This window comes from Equus asinus, chromosome 2 (genome assembly GCF_041296235.1).
Source record: "Equus asinus isolate D_3611 breed Donkey chromosome 2, EquAss-T2T_v2, whole genome shotgun sequence".
Lineage (NCBI taxonomy): Eukaryota > Metazoa > Chordata > Mammalia > Perissodactyla > Equidae > Equus > Equus asinus.
This window is the reverse complement of record NC_091791.1, coordinates 61,140,806-61,161,300: the sequence shown is the minus strand read 5'-3', so window position 1 is coordinate 61,161,300 and position 20,495 is coordinate 61,140,806. Positions and strand designations below refer to the sequence as shown.

Genomic DNA, 20,495 nt, shown 5'->3' with positions numbered 1-20,495 from the left:
TATTGGCCATCTGTATATCTTCTTTGGAGACATGTCTGTTCATGTCCCCTGCCCATTTTCAGTTTTCCCTATTTTTAACATCTTGCATTAGTGTGATATATTTATTACAATTGATGAGCCAATATTGATACATTATTAACTAAAGTCTTTAGTTTACCTTAGGGTTCACTCTATGTGTTGTATACTCTGTCTTTTTCTTTTTTTATTATGGTGAAAAACACATAAAATTAAATTTATCATCTTAACCATTTTTAAGTGTACAGTTCAGTAGTGTTAAGTATATTCACATATATATATTTTCAAAAGTCTCTATAGGAAAGAGAGCTGACCAGTGGTAGTGTAGGAGATCATCTTTTTTAGAAATTTGTGCATCTTTCTTGAGTTTGACTAGGTCTTTGTGACCTGGTCTTTGTGTCTACTGTGTGGGTATGGTTAAAGATAGCATAATGTTTAATGCTCCTGTAGAAGGAACAAGGCCGTTGGTTTTGTGATGGTAGTGGTTAGAAAGGTGGAAGAAGTGGTGGTTTACGTTGGTATGGATCAGATAACATTATTAGCCATTTCCCCAGATTCTGCCAATATTTCTGCTTATCATCTTGGCATTATTCCTCCAAATACTGCTCTTATCTTAGATGTGTATGGTCTTATAAAATTGGAATGACAGGCATGATGTAGTCCCCAGGTAGCTCTCTATACTTGGATTTGACACAGGGAGGAATATAGAGCTTCAGCCTTAAGAAGAGTTCTCATACTTTCAACAAAGTGGGGTATAGAGGGAACATGCCTCAACTTAATAAAAGCCATATATGACAAGCTTACAGCTAACATCGTACTCAATGTGGAAAAGCTGAAAATTTTTCCTCTAAGATCAGGAACAAGACAAGGATGCCCACCCTAGCCAGAGCAATTAGGCAAGACAAAGAAATAAAAGGCATCCAAATCGGAAAGAAAGAAGTAAAACTGTCACAATTTGCAGATGATGTGATATTATACATAGCAAACTCTAAGACTTCACCAAAAAGGTAGTATAACTAGTAAATGAATTCAGCAAAGTTGCTGGATACAAAATCAATATACAAAAGTCTGTTGTGTTTCTATACACTAATATGAACTATCAGAAAGATAAATTAAGAAAAAATCCCATTTATGATTGTACAAAAAAGAATAAAATACCTAGGAATAAATTTAATCAAGGAGCTGAAAGACCTGTACACTGAAAACTGTAAGACTTTAATGAAAGAAATTGAAGAAGACACAAATAAATGGAAAGATATTCTATGCTCGTGGATTAAAAAAATTAATATTGTTAAAACATCCATACTACTCAAAGCAATTTACAGATTCAGTGCAATCCCTATCAAAATTTCAATTGCATTTTTCACAGAAATAGAGCAAACAATCCTAAAATTTTTATGGAACCACGAAAGACCCCAAATAGCTAAAGAAATCTTGAGAAAGAAGGACAAAGCTGGAAACATCATGGTCCCTGATTTCAAACTATATTACAAAGCTATAGTAATCAAAACAGTATGATATTGGCATAAAAACAGGTGCATAGATCAAAGGGACAGAATAGAGATCCCAAAAATAAGCCCACACATATATAGTCAATTGATTTACAGCAAAGAAGCCAAGAATATACAATGGGGAAAGGATAGTCTCTTCAATAAATGGTGTTTGGAAAACTGGACAGCTACATGCAAAAGAAGGAACATACCATACCCAAAAATTAACTCAAAAAGGATTAAAGACTTAAATGTAAGATGTGAAACCGTAAAACTCCTAGAAGAAAACAGGGACGGTAAGCTCCTTGACATCAGTTTTGGTGATGACTTTTTGGATCTGACTATGGAAGCAAAGGCAACAAGAGCAAAAATAAATAAATGGGGCTACATGAAGCTAAAAAGCTTCTGCACAGCAAAGGAAACCATCAACAAAATGAAAAGTCAGCCTATGGAATGGGAGAAAATATTTGCAAAGCATGTATCTGATAAAGAGTTAATATCCAAAATATATAAAGAACTCATACAACTCAATAGCAAAAAACTCCAAAACAATCTGATTTAAAAATGGGCAGAAGATCTGAATAGATGTTTTTCCAAAGAAAATATACAGATGACTAACAAATATGTGAAAAGGTGCTCAGCATCACTAATCATCAGGGAAATGCAAATCAAAATCACAATGAGATATCACCTCACACGTTAGAATGGCTATTATCAAAAAGAGAAGAAATAACACATGTTGGCAAGGATGTGGAGAAAAGAGAACCGCTCTGCGCTGTTGGTTGGGAATGGAAAGTGGTGCAGCCACCATGGAAAACAGTATGGAGATTCTTCGGAATATTAAAAATAGAACTACCATAAGATCCAGCAGTCTTAATTCTGGGTATATTTACAGAGGAAATGAATTCAGTATCCTGAAGCCATATCTGCCTCCTGTGTTGCACAATTGCTGCAGATTGTTTTCAACAAATGCCCTGGGGATAGGAATATTTGCACTGAGTGAGCTCTGAATTAGATAAAGAGAAGACTTAAGTGGAGCTTTTCAGTGAGCTGCCAGGCAGATCAAATAATTATCTGGGGAATGGGGCTTTTGGGTTGCTCCAAACCTGTTCTTACCCCTCCAGTGACAGTTGGGCTTTTGTTTTTTATAGTTATCATAGTTTTGAAGTTGTTTATTTTTAAGGCTACTTTGGAGTTGGGGGTGAGATGAGGGTAAATTAAAACTCCATAAAGCTTAATGTAAAAGTCGCTAGGAAAATAGATCTTAAATGTTCTCATCACAAGAAAAAAAAATTTGTAACTATGTGTGGTGATGGATGTTAACTATAAATAATGGTGCCTAAAGACTTGGTCAACACAGGGTTGCCACAAACCTTCAATTTGTAAAAAACAAAATTATCTGTGAAGCACAATAAAGGAAAGTGTAATATGCCTGTATCAGGATATGCATGTGAAGCAGTGATCAGGGTAAAATGCACAGAACTTAATACTTTTCTCAGTTAGAATTGAAAGAATGAAAATATATGAATTAAATTCTAGGCTGAACAAAAGAAAGAACAATCAAATCAAAAGACAGTACAAGGAAAGGAATAATAAAGATAAAATCATAAATAAGTAAGGTAGAGAAGAGAAAAGCAGTACAATTTATAAATTAAAGTCCTGTTTTTTTAAAAAATAAATCATTAGCCAACTTAATCAAGAAAAAAGAGGGAGGGTGCATAAATATACAAACGGAAATAACTTTTGAAACTGAAGAAATTTTAAATGTCATGAGACTACTTTGCAGATCTCTATGCAAATAAATTTGAAAATCTAGGTAAAGTAGAAATTACCTAGAGGTAATAAAGATGAACAAAATTGACCTCATTAGGGTTATAAAGCATATAGGCAAATTCACATAGAGAAAGTCATTACTGAACTACTCCATAAAAAAGCCTAAGGCCCTCAGGTCTTCAAAGGGAAATTCTAACAAGCTTTCAAAGAGTAAATAGTCCCAAACATTCAAAATGAAGCAAAACTTCTCAAATCCTTTTACAAAGCAAGTATAAGAATGACACCTAACCCTGATAAAATACAGTACAAAAAGAAAAAACCACATAGCAAAGTCACTAATGAACATTGTTGAAAAATATGAAATTAGAGATCTGCAAACAGAATCTAATAGCACATTAAAAGAATAAACCATAATAAAGTAGGATGTATTCCAGAAATAAAAGATTTTTTCAAAATTAGGAATAGTGTTAATAACATACACCACATTAACAGATCTAAGGGGAAAAATCACATAATCATCTTCCATAGATGCTGAAAAAGACTTCAAAATTCACTCCCCACTCCTTCAACACATGATGTAAGGACAATTGAATAGCCATGTGCAAAAAGATGAACCTTGACTCTGACTGCAAAGCATATATAAAAATTTACTTGAAATGGATCATAGACCTAAAAGTAAAACATAAAATCATAAAACTTATGTAAGGAAAGAGGAAAATATTAGTGACCTCACTTTTGGCAAACATTTCTTGAATACAACACAGGAACAAATGACAGCAAAATGAACAAAGTATAAAAGAAAAAGACGATAAATTGGATTAGATGAAAATTAAAATCTTTTGCTCTTAAAAGACAATGTTACAAAATTAAACGATGAGCCACAGACTGGGAGAAATTATTTGCAAAACATCTGTCTGACAAAGGACTTTTTACAGAATATATAAAGAACTTTTATAACTTGATAAGAAAAACCCAATTTTTAAAAAAATGGACAAAAGGCTTACAATAGACACTTTTCCATAAAAGATAAATGAATGGCAAATAAATAAAAGAAAGGTGTCGCTTAAACCTGAATAAAAGAAAAAGACATGAAAAGGGGCTCAACACCAGGCATGAGTGAAATGCAAACTAAAACCAAAATGAGATGCCAATACACACCCACGTGAAGGGCAAAAATTTACAGCTCTGAACATATGAACTGTTCGTGAGCATATGGAGCAACTAGGACTCTCATACACTGCTGGTGGGAGGGTAAAATGGTACAACCATTTTGGTAAACAGTTTGGCAGTTTCTCAAAATGTTAAACAGAGTTAACATATGACCCAGACATTCTACTCTTAGTTAATGCCCAAAAGAAATGAACACCTATGTTCCCACAAAAACCTGTATGCAAATTGTTGACAGCAGCTTTATTTATAATAACCCGAAACTGGAAATAATCCAAAGGTTCATCAATAGGTGAATGGATAAACAAATTGTGGTATATCCATACAGTAGAATACTATCCAACAAGAAAAAAGAAGTGAATTTTGATACATACAAAACATGGAAATATTTCACAATAATTATTTTGAGCAGGAGATCAAAAAAGAGTACATTCAGTATGATTCCTTTCATTTAAAATTTTAGGAAATTCCAAGCAATTTATAGTGACAGAAAGCAAAACAGTGGTTTCTTAGGGCTAGAGGCAAAGAAATGGACTGCAAAGGAGCACAAGGAAACTTTGGGGCAACAAGAATGTTATCTTGATCATGGAGATGGTTTCATGTACGTATACATATGTCAAAACTCACCAAATTGCACACTTGAACATTTGCACTTTATTGTGTGCCACTTATACCTAAATAAAGCTGTTTTTTAAAAAAATTATCACCTAACACACTGATGAATAAAACAAAACATGGAAGAGAACAGAAGTTGAGGCTACTTTCATAATATGATAAAGTGAATATATTTTAGTCCTAAAGCCAGTGTCTTCTTTAATGGGGAAATATCAGAGGCATTTCGACTAAGAATAGGAACAATACAAGAATATCCACTATTTCCGGTACTGTTCATCACAGTACAATAGAAATTAATGCGATTAGATAAGAAAATGCAATTACTCATAAGAATTGGTAGAGAAGAAGTAAAATTATTTCTGTTTGGAAATGATATGATAGACTATCTGGAAAGAGCACAGTTACCCAGATCGTGGCACTATTGACATTTTGGTGACATAAATCTTTATTTTTTTAAGATTTAATTTTTCCTTTTTCTCCCCCAAGCCCCCTGGTACAAAGTTATGTATTTTTAGTTGTGGGTCCTTTTAGTTGTGGCATGTGGTATGCCGCCTCAGCATGGCTTGAGGAGCAGTGCCATGTCTGTGCCCAGGATCTGAACTGGCGAAACCCTGGGCCGCTGAAGCAGAGTGCACGAACTTAACCACTCGGCCATGCAGCCAGCCCCAAGGGGGACATAAATTTTGATTTAGGGGACTGTCTTATGCCTTATAGGATGCTTAACAGCCTGGCTTTTACACTCTAGGTGCCACTAGCAGCTTCCTCATCCACTTAGGAAAACCAAAAATGTCTCCAGACATTAACAAATGTCCTTAGGAGGTAAAATCAGCCTAGGTTGAGAACCACTGACTTCAACGATTAATGATAAAACTAACTCAAACAATAAAAAATTCACTAAGGCAGCAGGTCATGAAATTAACATACAGAAATCAATAGCCTTCATATACGCAAACAATAACCAGTTAAAGGACCTAATGATAGCACAAACCTCAATTATAATAGCAATAAAGAAGATTAAACAGGAATAAACAAGAAGTATGCAAAAAGGAAATGAGGAAAACCTTAAAACAACTTCTGAAGACCCAAATAAAGGCTTTCCATTTGACTTACATAAGGCAACCAAATATAATGAATGTGCTAGTTCTAAGTTAATTTATAAATTTAACATAATCTCCATAAAAATACCAATATGCTTTATTTGTTATGGCGTTAGACAAGTTTATATGAAAAACAAACAGGGAAAACAGCCAGAAAACATTGAAAAATGAAAACTTAAGAGGATGGGGATGGAGACTAGCCCTGTAACACTCAAACGTATGATAAGGCCTTATAATTAAAGACTGGGGCTCTCTGCTTTGGTAGTTATGAATACAAAGTAGCCCAATGGACTAGAGTAGAAAGACCAGAAACAGACCCAAGATGTGTGAGATTTAATATATGATAAAAACCACAGGGTAAAGATGGACTTTTTAAAATAGCAGCTTGAGATATAATTCACATACCATAAAACTTATCCTCTTAAAAGCATCATTCAGAGAAGCACTTCTAGAATGGTGGGGTAAGGACCTCTGAAAATCTACTTCTCCATAAAAACAATGAGAATGCTGGCAGAAATTGTCAAAATTCACTTTTTCAGAACTCTAGAAATTAACCAAAGGCTTCCAACAACTCAACCAGCACTTATTCAAGAAAAAGGGCTCAATCTTGGTGATAACATCAAGCTTTTTTATTTTTTTGACAATTTTCATCTCTTTTTATTGAGATATACTTGATATATAACGTTGTTAGTTTCAGGTATACAAGATAATGATTTATTATTTATATATAGTGTGAAATGATCATCACTATTTCAAACTTTTTCATTATTATTACATTTGTTATGGTGGTCTGTGATCAGTGATATTTGATGTTACTTTTGTAATTGATTTGGGACACCACAAACTGTGCCTGTATAAGACGGCAAACTTAATCGATGAATGTTGTGTGTTCTGACTGCTCCACTGACTGGCTGTTCTCCCATACCTCTTCCTCTCCTCAGGCTGTTCCCCATCCTTCTCCCTTTCCTATTCCCTGAGACACAATAATATTGAAATTAGGCCAACTAATAACTCTACAGTGGCCTTTAAGTATTCCAATGACAGGAAAAGTCACACATTTCTCACTTTAAATCAAAAATTAGAAATTATTAAGCTTAGTGAGGAAGGCATGTTAGAAACCAAGATAGGGAGAAAGCTAGGCCTCTTGTGCCAAACAGTTAGCTAAGTTTTGTGAATGCAAAGGAAAAGTTCTTGAAGGAAACTAAAAATGCTACTTCTGTGAACACACAAATGATAAGAAAGCGAATCAGCCTTATTGCTGATATGGAGAAAATTTTAGTGGTCTGGATAGAAGATTAAACCAGCCACAGCATTCCCTTAAGCCAAAGCCTAGTCCAGAGCAAGGCCCTAACTCTCTTCAATTCTGTAAAGGCTGAGAGAGGTGAGGAGCTGCAGAAGAAAAGTTTGAAGCTAGCAGAGGTTGGTTCATGAGGTTTAAGGAAAGAAGCCATCTCCATAACATGAAAGTGCAAGGCGATGTAGAAGCTGCAGCAGGTTATCCAGAAGATCCAGCTGAGATAATTAACGAAGGTGACTAAACTAAACATCAGATTTTCAATGTAGACAAAACAGTCTTATATTGGAAGAAGATGCCATCTAGAACTTTGATAGCTAGAGAGGAGAAGTCAGTGCCTGGCTTCAAAGCTTCCAAGGACAGGCTGACTCTCTTGTTAGGGGCTAATATAACTGATGACTTTCAGTTGAACCCAATGCGTATTTACCATTCTGAAAATCCTAGAGCACTTAAGAATTACACTAAATCTCCTCTGCCTGTGCTCTGTAAATGGAACAACAAAGCCTGGATGACAGCACATGTGTTTATAACATGGTTTACTGAATATTTTAAGCCCACTCTTGAGACCTGCTCAGGAAAAAAGATTTCTTTCAAAATGTTATTGCTCCTTGACAAAGCACCTGGTCACTAAGAGCCCTGATGGAGATGTACAGTGAGATTAATGTTGTTTTCATGCCTGGTAACACAAGATCCACTTGGAAAACCTTTTGGAAAGGATTCACTGTTCTAGATGCCATTAAGAACATTTATGATTCATGGGAAGAGGTCAAAATATCACCATTAACAGGGGTTTGGAAGAAGTTGATTCCAACCCTCATGAATGACTTTGAGGGGTTCAAGACTTCAGTGGAGGAAATAACTGCAGATGTGGTGGAAATAGCAAGAAAACTAGAATTAGAAGAGGAACCTAAAGATGTGACTGAATTGCTGCAGTCTCATGATAAAACTTTAACAGATTAGGAGTTCCTTCTTATGGATGAGCAAAGAAAGTGGTTTCTTGAGATGTAATTTACTCCTGGTGAAGATGCTGTGAAGATTGTTGCAATGACAACAAAGGATTTAGACTATTACATAAACTTAGTTGATAAGGCTGTGGCAAGGTTTAAGAGGATTGACTCCAATTTTGAAAGAAGCTCTACTGTGGGTAAAATGCTATCTAATAGCATTGCATGCTACAGAGAAATCGTTTGTGAAAGGAAGAGTCAATCAATGTGGCACACTTCACTGTTGTCTTATTTTAAGAAATTGCCACAGCTGCCCCAGCCTTCAGCAACCATCACCCTGATCAGTAAGCAGCTGTCAACATCAAGGCAAGACCCTCCCTCAGCAAAAAGACTATGACTCACTGAAGGCTCAGATGATGGTTAGCGTTTTTTTAGCCATAAAGTATTTTTAAAATTAAAGTATGTACATTGTTTATTATGACATAATTCTAGTGTACACTTAATAGACTACAGTATAGTGTAAACATAGCTCTTACATGCACTGGCAAATGAAAAAATTCATGTGACTTGCTTAAATGCGATATTCACTTTATTGTGGTGGTCTGGAACCAAACCCGTGATATCTCCGAGGTATGCCTATAATTAGTGTCTTCATTATCATTTTTAAAGTAAATTCTTTTTCCAATTAAGGTATAATTGATACATATATTACTTTCAGGTGTACAACATAATGATTCGATATTTGTATATGCTGCAAAATGATTACTGCAATAAGTCTAGTTAACATCCCTCACCACACAGTTACAAATTTTTTTTCTTGTGATGAGAACTTTCAAGATCTACTCTCTTAGCAACTTTCAAATATACAATACAATGTTATTAACTATAGTCACCATGCTGTATATTGCATCTCTAGGACCTATTTATCACTGGAATGTTATAGCTTTTGACTACCTTTACCCATTTGCCCACCTCCCACCTCTGACAACCACCAATCTGGTCTCTATCTTTTTTTTTTTTTTTGAGATTCCACATATAAGTGAGATCGTACAGTATTTGTCTCTCTCTGACATATTTCACTTAGCATAATGTTCTCAAGGTCCATCCATGTTGTCACAAATGGGAAGATTGCCTTCTTTTTTATGGCTGAATAATATTCTAGTATATATACGTGCCACATTTTCTATATCCATTCAGTCATCAGTGAACACTTAGGTAGCTTCCATGTTTTGGCTATTGTAAATAATGCTGCAGTGAATGTGGAAGTGCAGATATCTTTTCAAGTTACTGCTTTCATTTCATATAAATAGCCAGAAATGGAATTGTTGGATCGTATGGTAGTTCTGTTTTTAATTTTTTTTTTTTTTGAGGAAGATTAGCCCTGAACTAACATCTACTGCCAATCCTCTTTTTGCTGAGGAAGGCTGGCCCTGAGCTAACATCCGTGCCCATTTTCCTCTACTTTATATGTGGACCCCTACCACAGCATGGCTTGCCAAGCAGTTCCATGTCTGCACCTGTGATCTGAACTAGCGAACCCCAGGCCCCCAAAGTGGAATGTGCACACTTAACTGCTGCGCCACCTGGCTGGCCCCTATTTTTAATTTTTTGAGGAACTTCCATGCTGTTTTCCATAGTTGCTGTTCCAGTTTACATTCCCACTTAAAGTAAGTTCTCTAATTTCAGTTTATATTTCCTCCTTTCTCCAAGTGTTAATAGTTGTTTTCTTTTTATTTGTAGGTGGTAGGACCTTTTTGTTGTTGTTATTAATGTCTAGTTTATTGTATTGTTTTTAGAAAGTGTTTGTTTTATTTCTGCTTTTATGTTTTCTTGTGACCTAATATTGATCTACTTTTGTTAAAGATTTATGGGCACTTCAGAAAAAGGTGTATCCTCTGTTACCAGTGTGTATTGTTTGGTGTGTAGCCCATAAGATATACCTTACTAACTATGTTGCTTAGGTTGTTTTCCTCTAGAAATTACAAGTTTTGAAAACAACCTTTTCAAATCACATGTCCTTTTAATTTTAAGTCCCTTCTCTGTAGTCCTTACTCTCATCTAGCCAGACACTTTTTTTTAAAGTATTTTTCAGGCTTAGTGTGGACTTAGATCACTTCGTGTATCTTAAGATCAACCTTAGGCCCTATTGCTAGTTCTTTTCTTTGCTCTTCCTGGTACGCTTTCTCCATTGGCCTTTTCCCACTGCAAAGCCTTGAGGCAGAGCAGGGGTCAGGGAGGAGCACACAAGGTAAAACAGTGGGATTTGGTACTTTTTTTCTTTTCACTTAGCATTATTTTGAAGTTTAGGCATTCTGTCTTCAAGTTAAGCTGAGGATGTGGTTTTCATGCAGTTATTTTCCTCTTGTTGTTCTGCATTGTTTTTCAAGAAAATGTTGGGAGACAGGGACATAGGCGTCTGCTGTTGTCTTCATTGACCCCTGTTTGTTGTCTTTAAATCACATATACATCATAGCAAACCTTAACCTAACACTTTATACTTTGGTTTGAACATAAAGATTAAGGTTTATATTCTGTGGAAATTTAGGTTTAGAAAATCCTAAGTGAATAATTAAATATTGGTTAATAGCTCCTTATTGGATTAACCTTATAATAAGAGTTGTTTAAACAGAGACATTTTAACTGAAATTTTATATTATATACTAAGATTTTGTGACTGCTGATGTTACTACAAAATATAGCAAAGTGACCATAAAATCTTTGAGTCTTAAATAGGGCTTGAAATTGAAATATGTCTTAGTTCTGGTTAGAAAAATTAACGTAAAGTAAAGCTGTTTTGGGGAAATGGAAAGTGAAAAATGGTTTTCCATCTTGAGACTATTCCTCTTCCTCCTCACTTTTATGTACCCTGACCTTTGCCTTGGACAAGTCAGTACTTTTTTAGCACTAATTTCTTTTGGAGCAGTGCTTAAATTTTCCTTGTTAATAGGTGATTTTTTTTCATTCTTTAGTTTTCTAATGGTTCTTAAGTAAATTAACAGTATTTATTAACCATTAAAACTCTATAGCTACCTAATTTCTAAGATTTGAATTGAAAGTTGGAGATGTTGTTTTATGGAAATCTTAAATATTGAAAGCTTACTCATGATCTGAACACATTAGCACATCTTATAGGTTTTAGAAAATTTATATTGGTCATCATTCTTTCTGTAGTTTCCTGGATGGTTTGTTTGTTTTTGTTTTAAATAGAGTGTTTCTTTGGTTAATTCATTTTTTCTTTTCCTTCTTCACACTTTGTTTTTCTGTACAGCTATTTGAGAAGGGAAATTGCCACTCTTCACTTCTCATTCTTCCTCCTTCAGACATAAGTTCCAGGTTTTATTATTGCAGTAAAAAGACTCTGTGGTGCGTGTTTGTGTTTGTATTTGTGTGTTTTGAGAATGTGAACAATGGAGATCCTTGATGGATGAAGGAATGTTTCACAGAGTATCAGAAGGTTGAGTACTATAGGATATTGACCTGCTTTTTCCATAGTATCTTCATTTAGCAAGAATATGTACAAAAGTTCAGTGTCAAACCTAACATTTCTGTGAGATGGTTCTTGTTCCTACAGTTATCATTTTTTACTGTTAGAGACATTTATGACTTAAATTAACTTTACATTCTCATCCAGATCATTTAAAATAGGTTTTTCTCTGCTGTTGGAAAACACTCACTTCTCAGAACAGAGTTAGCTGCAGTGTGAGTTTTCCTCATTTGTTCTGTCAGTTATATCACTTTGACATATGAAAATGCATCTGTTCTAGACGTGAGCGTTAATCTCTACTGTATTTTGGCAGTCATCCTGGTGTCTTCAATGCAGAACTTTCAATATGATTCATTTCATCTAAGAAGAAATATATAGAGATATTTTAAAAATTATTTGGCATAATTAAAATCTAATATGTTTTTGCATTTTTAGAAGCACCATAGTTGTACAGTAAAGATTATATTTCCGATAGCATATTTCATTCCTCAAATAAAATGACAAAGCAATAAAATGGTAAAGGCCTCTAAGATAATGCATTCAGCTCTTTTGTAAAGAATGCTTAGCTTTTTCCTACCCTAAGTAAATCTTCCTTGGAGCCTTTCTTGAGCCTTTTTCACTTCCCAACCTAATGTGATTTTTCCTTTTTTTAGTTCCTGTTAATATGTTTTCATAGCCCTCACTTTTTTCCTGCCTTACATTATGGTTATTTGAGTAGTTATTTTATGTCTACTGCCTCATTATAAGGTGTTTGTGGCCAGAGACTGTGTCTTGCTCATCTTTGTGTCTCTTTCAGTGCCCTCGCAATACCTTGCTCAATAAACAGCTAATGACTTGAATGAAGTAATGGCAATTGGATATCTTGGATTATGTGAAACTTGCTTAAACCAGTGAGGCTAATGTAGGATGTTATCTCATGAATAACTATTTAGGATGGCTTTCCTCTTCCAAAAAGTCCAAAATACCTCTACATTTTGTTTTTCTGAAATGAACTCTTAAATCCAGAAAGGATTTAGAAATGAGTACCACCTCTGCCCTGCATCTCCTAGAATACAGTCCTAGAGAGGATAGGACTTTTCTGGTCATATAGCTGGCTAGTAGTAGAGCTAGAAAGAGAACCTAAGTTTTCTGTACCTACTCTAGTGTATTTGAACAGTAATACTTGTTGTAACTCTTAGTAATAACTTCAAATTCATTAATTGGCACTGAGGATACTAAGAAGCCTAAAACATACTTTTTGTATTTTTAGATTTGCAATCTCCTTGGAAAGTTGACAGGTATACATTAAAATGATTTAATAACCAAGGTACCATAATAGTGGTACAGAATGTTAATTCTACAGGAATTTAGAGGAAGAAATCAAGAGTGTAATGAGTTTACATAACTTTTATAGATGAGGGGGGATTTCATTTGGGCCTCAGGAAGGGCTGGTCTGAGGAATAGTATGGAAATAGTTTGTTATATTAAGACATGCATTTAGAAACAATGATAAAACCAAGCCAGAAACTTGAATATCCTTATTTCCAGTCTAATAGCCTACCTATTATATAGTCATCATATGTATAATTATTTAGGATTATTCAACTTACTATTTTTCTATTTAAATCAATAAACATTTGAATGTGTTTAATGCCTAAAGTATTATATTAATCTTTGTGTGTTGTTTTAGACATAGTACTCATGTTTCAGCTTTCATGCAGGTAGATAAGCCCAGTTAAGTGAGCTCTATGGGTGTATAAACTCTATGAAATCAATTATGAAAATATATGAATTATAATAATTTTTGTAGTCTGCACAGGGAATAACTTGGCCACCTAATCTCAGGCTCCTTAAATCTGCCCTTAGAAGTTCATAAATCTTAAATAGAGTATAGCAGATTCTCATTTATTCCTGGTATTTATTCTCCTGGGTTCGTGGTGACTACTGTTTTAATAGGTTGCACGTGTTTTGGGGACAACAGACATCCTTTGCCAAGAAGCAGCATTGCAAATATCAGTGAAATAAATACACTTGTTTATGTTTGCACTACTGCCTAGTGTATGTTTAACAAGTTGTTCTAGGTTGTAACTTTACTAAAATAGGTTAAGAAAAAGTGCATTCATTTGTGTTGTGAAACAGAGGTAGTTATGTCACTATACTTCAGTTGAGTTGGGCATGCTGTAATTTTTAGTATGGATTTTGGTATGTTGTTTACCATTACAACTCATTCAGAATTTCAGTTGTCTTTTTTTTTTTCTCGTTGCTTAAATATGATGCCAGAATGATGTGTAATCTTGTTTTCCAGTATTGTGTGAAGATGAAACACTTGTGGGATATTTTTGAGAACTTTGTTACTGTTTGGATTAAATCATTCTTTTCAGTAAGGTAATGATGGATCATCTATTGAAGTATTTTGAAAGTATAACCAGCCCTTAGAAAGCAAAATCTTGGATGGAAAAATTCTTCCCAGTTAGATCTGGTGGAGCTCAGTCAGATTGAATTGGAAGAGTGTTGAAATGGTTTGGATTAAGAAAGTTTTAGCCTTTTTAAAAAATTGTTTAATAAAAACAACGTTTTACTTAAAAATAGCATTGGATGGAATAGCATTAATATTACATCTGACCTAAACATTATTTTTTATGTAAAACAAATCTAGATGGAGATAATGCTCCTTTTTTACAAGGAAGATAAGATGCAGCCTCAGGGCTGGGAATATGACTAGAACAAAAGAAAAATACAGCTTAATATGCTGATAGCCCTCCAAACAACAATGATGAACTTTTGTAAAGTAAAGCTTATCAAACTTATTTATTATAGAAAATATACAAATTAAATTAAATGTCATTTTTTTATCCATCATATAAATGGAAAAGATTGATAATAGCAAATACGAGGAAAGGAGTACACTCATACACTGCTAGTGGGTGTGTAAATTGGAATGTCAATATTGAAGGGTAATTTGGCAGTATCTAACAAGTTAAAAATGATCCTTTTTTTTTTTTTCGTGAGGAAGATTTGCTCTAAGCTAACGTCTATTGCCAATCTTCCTTCCCTGCTCTCCCTCTTTGAGGAAGCTCAGCCCTGAGCTAACATCTGTGCCTATCTTCCTCTAGTTTTGTATGTAGGATGCCTCCACAGTATGGCTGATGAGCTGGAGTAGGTCTGTGCCAGGATTTGAACCTGTGAACTCGGTCCACTGAAGCAGAGAGGGCAGAACTTTAACAACTCAGCTGTGGGGCCGGCCCCATGATTACGCTGCTTTTAACCCAGCAGTTTCAGTTGTAGATATCTGCCCCACAGGTATACTTGAGTAAAAATGAATTAAAAAATGCACAGCAAAAAAAGTTTCTCCAGCTGTGTTTGTAATAGCAAAGTATGGAAGTAATCTTACTGTATTAATTGTCAAATTGTTAAATTGTGAAACAGTCATACAATGAAGTACTCTGTAGTGGTTAAAAAGAAAGAGGTAGATCCATATATCCCTTGATGGAATGATTTTATGTTGTATTGTTTTTAAAAATTGCAAATGCATGTGTATGATTCTGTTATATAAAAAATGTAAAGCATCCCAAACACCAAATATGTGCATATACTTATGTATACATTATTATTGTTATTTTTATGTAAACATATTATATTTATATTTATATGTAAACAGAACAATTTCAGGAAAGACACATTCAGACTTGTTTCTGAGGTTACTTCTAGAGAGAGTGGTGGAATTTCAGACATATGAAAAAGAAGACATAGTTTATGTACTTCTGCACAACCTTTTCAACAATAGAAATGCATTCTTATATTAGTATTTGTAACAAAAATGCAAGTAGTCTTGCCTATTCCACACAAAAATGTGTAGCTTTTCCAGCAAATCAATATTTCTATCGTTTTCCCTTCTTTAGACTCTTCATGTATTGTCTTTCCCTAACTCAGTTACACCAGGCCTGAAGAAAAGTGAGTGTAATTCTGTGATTTTGTTCAGTGACTCTGGCCACACAAAACTTTTTGGAAATTAACACTGGCACCTGTTCCAAGGGTAGAAGTTTAAATGAAATGGGAAGGCAGAGGGGCAAGATGTCACCATGGTCCAAGGTCTGGCACTTGAAGCTTGAAATTCCCCAAGCTGGATTTTATCAGTGCCTTGGAATTGATAGAATTCAGAGAAGCTTCTTTAGGCTGACTAAGATCATGAGAGGTTAAAATTATAAACTAAATTGCCAATTTATTAATTTTTCATGAGAAATATAGCTGGCATGAGAACTAGAAACTCCCGTCTTCTGATCAGCACGTTCTCTCTTTGAAGGCAATCTACATAGGAAGCCGAATTATAATAAAGTTACTTAGTGAACATGGAAGTAGAATAAAGGAGAGTTAAGTACATGATTCAGATACTTAATGGCTGAGGTTCTGATGGCCTATACTGAATCCAGTTCTATGGTTAGTAAATAGCTGCCACAGGGGTGAATATGGTGAATCCATGTGGGCACCCCAGATAGTGCTGATTTTACAATGTAGTTCTCAGAGAGCAACTGTATTTCCAGGTTCATAGAGTGTACTGAGCCATCACCTGCATATACTAGCTATGCCACATGCTGTATTAGATTCTGGAAATACAGATATAAAGGACACTCAGTTCTTGTTTTCTCAAGCTCTTAGTTCATGTAAACTAAACACTTCGGAACCTTGAAGTTTTTTTAAGTGAGGTCTAAGTTAAGTGAGGCCAAATTTAGGTAGATCTCAGAAATTTATCTTGGTGTGTATAATTTCACAGATGTACAAGTATATCAGTAGAGTGTTTTATCAGAAGTGAAATGGCTGGGTCAATGTATGCAGTTTATATGGGTGATTTCGATGGGTATTGCCAAATTGCCCTCCATAGACTCCCCTAATTTATACATTCCTCAACACTGCCATTTTTACAGCATTGCCAACAAGTGTGTTTTCAAACTTTTGGATTTTTGCTAGCTTGCTGAGTGAAAAGCAGCATCTCAGTATAGTTTTAATTTGCATTTACTTATTATGAGTGAGATTAAGTATCTTTTCACTGTTTTCAGAGCCATTTTTACTTCTTTTTCTGTCTTTTTATATTTGTAGCCAACTTCCCATTGGTTTGTAAAATAATATTCATAATTATAATTTTTAACATTTACATAAATATTAGTTTTTATTTACATAAATATTAAGTATAAATATTTAATAATTAATATTTACATTGTATTATGTTATTACACCATGGTTTAGCTTTCTGTAGTTGGGCATTTGATCTCCTTTTGGAGTGTGGCTATTATATTTATTTTGCTGAGAACAGTTCTTAAAAAGTTTTTTCCTTTTTAGATGATTTATTTTAAAATCAAGAGTTCTAGGATCTATTGTAGGTGTTTGACTAATTAGCTATGAATAAAGCACTTATCTGGATCTCCATTCCTTCATCTGTAAAATAAAGATGTTGAATTAAATGATTTCCTGGTTCTGTGACCTTTTGAAATTTACCAAAAGCAATACATTAAGCTTAATAGGCTTAATGTAATAGATATAGAAACATAATAATGATATACTGTTACAGGTTAAAAAAAACAACTTGTTCTAACTGTTTCTTGTTGGGTACATAATGCTTTTCTTTGGTAACAAAATTATCTTTCATTTGTCTCCTTTGACTTTTTCTTGCTTAGAAATACCTCTTCATCTTTTTTCAATTCATATTAAAGCTATTTTTTACAGGCATGCCTTTTTTTGAGGGGCGGGAGACTGTTAGGGAAGAAAAATACACTGCTTTTTATTTTATTTATTCTACGTAATACATTTGCACGTTAATCTTCATTATTGTATAACTACTGCCACTTGGCCTGCTTAGTTTTCCTGACTCAATTGGAAAGCTGATCTCCTTAAATCTGTTTAAATGGTCTCTCATCAAAAATTAACACATTCAATTAGTTACACTATTTCTTCACTACAAAGATAGGGATTAAATTATAGTAGAGCCTGTTCTCAGTCTTTTTTTTTTTTTCCTATTTATTTGGCATCTATGAAAATTCCACTAGAGAAGATGAGTAAACACATCTTTTGCTGTGTGTTTTGGGGAATGAGATTAAAACTAGTGGTGATCGCTTCTCGGCCTTTTGGCTAAGATCAAGTGTAGTATCTATTCTTATCAGTTTAAAACTAGTGGTGAAATGAGATGTAGACAGTAACATTTGAATTACAACATCAAAATGTAAGTGGAATGTTAGTGAAAATCAGAACTTCCAGAGTTTAAAATCCACTAGAGTCATAGCATAGAGACATGGATTCTCAAAACTAGTAAACCTTGAAAGATGCTATGCTTTTAGTCCCTCCACCTAAGGGAAATAGACTAGATTTTGTGATACAACTTTTCACCAGCGATATGAGAGCATTAAAGAGATAAAAGAAATCCTAAAGCTCATCTAGGCATTTCTCTCACTTTATCAATGGTTACATGCTTCCCTAAGGAGGGAGATGAGCTTCCTTTCTGCACAACTGTTTAGTAGTAGAGTTGAGACTAGATCTTGAGTCACTGGGTTCCTAATCCATTTCACTTTCTATCATACTACTTAGTGTTGTTATTTTGAATTCTTTCCCTGTTTTATCTTCCACATCTCCTCTGCAGTTAGATAGTGATATGTGTTGGACACCGATATCCGATGGTTTTGTTTCTCTTTGGAAATTTTTAAATTTTATTTTTGGTTTCTATTTATTTTGGTTTCTTACCTAGGCACTCATCACCCAGTACCCAGGTTATTAGTTGCCTTCTGGCTGTACTCACTACCTCCCTATTAGCTCTCTCTGCTTTTGGTTCTTTGCAGTTTATTCCATTCACTGCTGGTAGATAGACTGATATTCTTTAAACAATGTTTTCATCATGTTCTTTTCCTATTTAAGGACTTCAGTGACTTCCTATTGTGTATGTGATCAGAATTCTCAGTTCAGCATTCAAAGAGCTTCTCAAGAGATTGTGGCTTACCTATTTGATCCTATGTCTGTTTATTCTCTATGTCTGATCAGATGTTGAAAACTCCCAGCCTTACACACCCCTTGCCTGTTCCAGCTTTTGAATTGGTTATGTTGTCTTTCACATTAAAAACTTCTGAGTGCCCCCTTCTTTCTGTTGTCAGTGATGAATAATGTTTTCTCCAGCTATATATGTTTTAATTGTGCTCATTTTTGTTATAGACAAAAGCGATGCTATGTATGTGAATGCACTTGTGAGTTTAAAAAATGTTAATTTAAGAATGAATCAGAAGTTGACACACAGGAAGAAAATATAATGGACAGTCTCCTTGGTGCTGGATTTTGCTAGAGTATGTGCAATAAAATGACATGATTTCTGGGATTGGGGAGGGTTGTAACAGTTTTGTTGCTGAACTGAAGCTTAATTCATAGGAAATAGGAGAAAAATTATTTCCCCACTTTGTTTATAAGAGTAGGACTTTGAAATTGGACCTAAGTTGAATGAAGGAGGCTAGGAGAAAGGTTTACTTAAGAGATTATAGGTATAGATCCCACGGTAGAGGCAGTAACTGGCTCCGTGATGTTAGGAGACAACTAAGTAGTCTAACTAGACTTGAACCCAAGCAATAAAAGACAGTTTTCTTAGTATATTGGGGCTGAGAGGTACACTTACATGTTAGGAGACAGTACCTGTATAATTTGTACCTTGACGTTTTTCATGTGAAAGTAAAATAGTTAAATATTTTAAGCACCTATAATGTAACAGGCCCTGTGCTAGACTATGCATTTATAAAGAGGAAGAAAATAATTTTGGCCCTGAAGGAAGCTCAGAGCCAAGTGAGGGAGGCAAACTTATATATGAATGAATATTTTAATTGCCATAAGAAGATATGTAAAAAATGTGAGATAATTTAAATTAGGAAGCAGTGAACTATGCTTTGAGAAAGTCAAAGGAGAGGTGCATGGATACTTTGTGTGATTTGAGTGAATTGCCCCTACAAAAAGTCATGTAACTAGGAATGAATGCCTCTTTCTTTTTCAGTCTGCCTGATTGAATAAAAGAATGAGGGACTATACTCTGGCCTTAAGATCATTGTCTAGAGGAAAAAAATTGTTTTCCATTAATTCTCTGTATAGAGGTGCCAGAAATGATCCTAAGTTTTTTGGGGTATCCTTGACATTTCTATCACTTGATCAAAATTTTACACCATTCTGAGGCTCAAGACTAAACAAAAGCCTTTGCTGACTAACACAGTCTTACCCTGGTCCTTTAAAAAAATTTTAATGCTCTAACATCTGTACCCTAATATTTTAATATTTTTTCAAGATACCATTTTAGAAATGTATCACTTAAAAAATGTTTCATGTGTATCTTGCCTAATTAGAATGTAAAATTTTTTTTGGCCTTTTAGGTCTCATAAAGGGCTGGATAATATGAACTTAATACATTTTTGTTGAATGAGAACTTCCCAGTAATTCTCTTAGATGCTGAATTAGTTAGCTTTTGCTGTGACAACAAACAACCCCCAAATTTTAGTGGCTTACAATAACAAGTATTTATTTCTCACGAGCATTCTGCAGATCGGCTCTGCTCAGCTGGCTTAGCTGGTCTTGACTGTGCCTGGCTCCAGGCTGAATCTATTCATTATGGAACCCAGGTTGAAGGATCAGTGT

The 20,495-nt window shown here is 34.6% G+C and overlaps 1 protein-coding gene and 1 pseudogene across 7 annotated transcripts in view; both read left to right on the top strand.

The window, feature by feature from the left end:
• The window catches only part of MICU1 (mitochondrial calcium uptake 1), a 266,742-nt gene that overhangs the window by 25,265 nt on the left and 220,982 nt on the right, over positions 1-20,495 (top strand). The gene's annotated exons all lie outside the window — the stretch shown is intronic.
• LOC123283674 (U2 spliceosomal RNA) lies at positions 17,956-18,062 on the top strand (annotated as a pseudogene).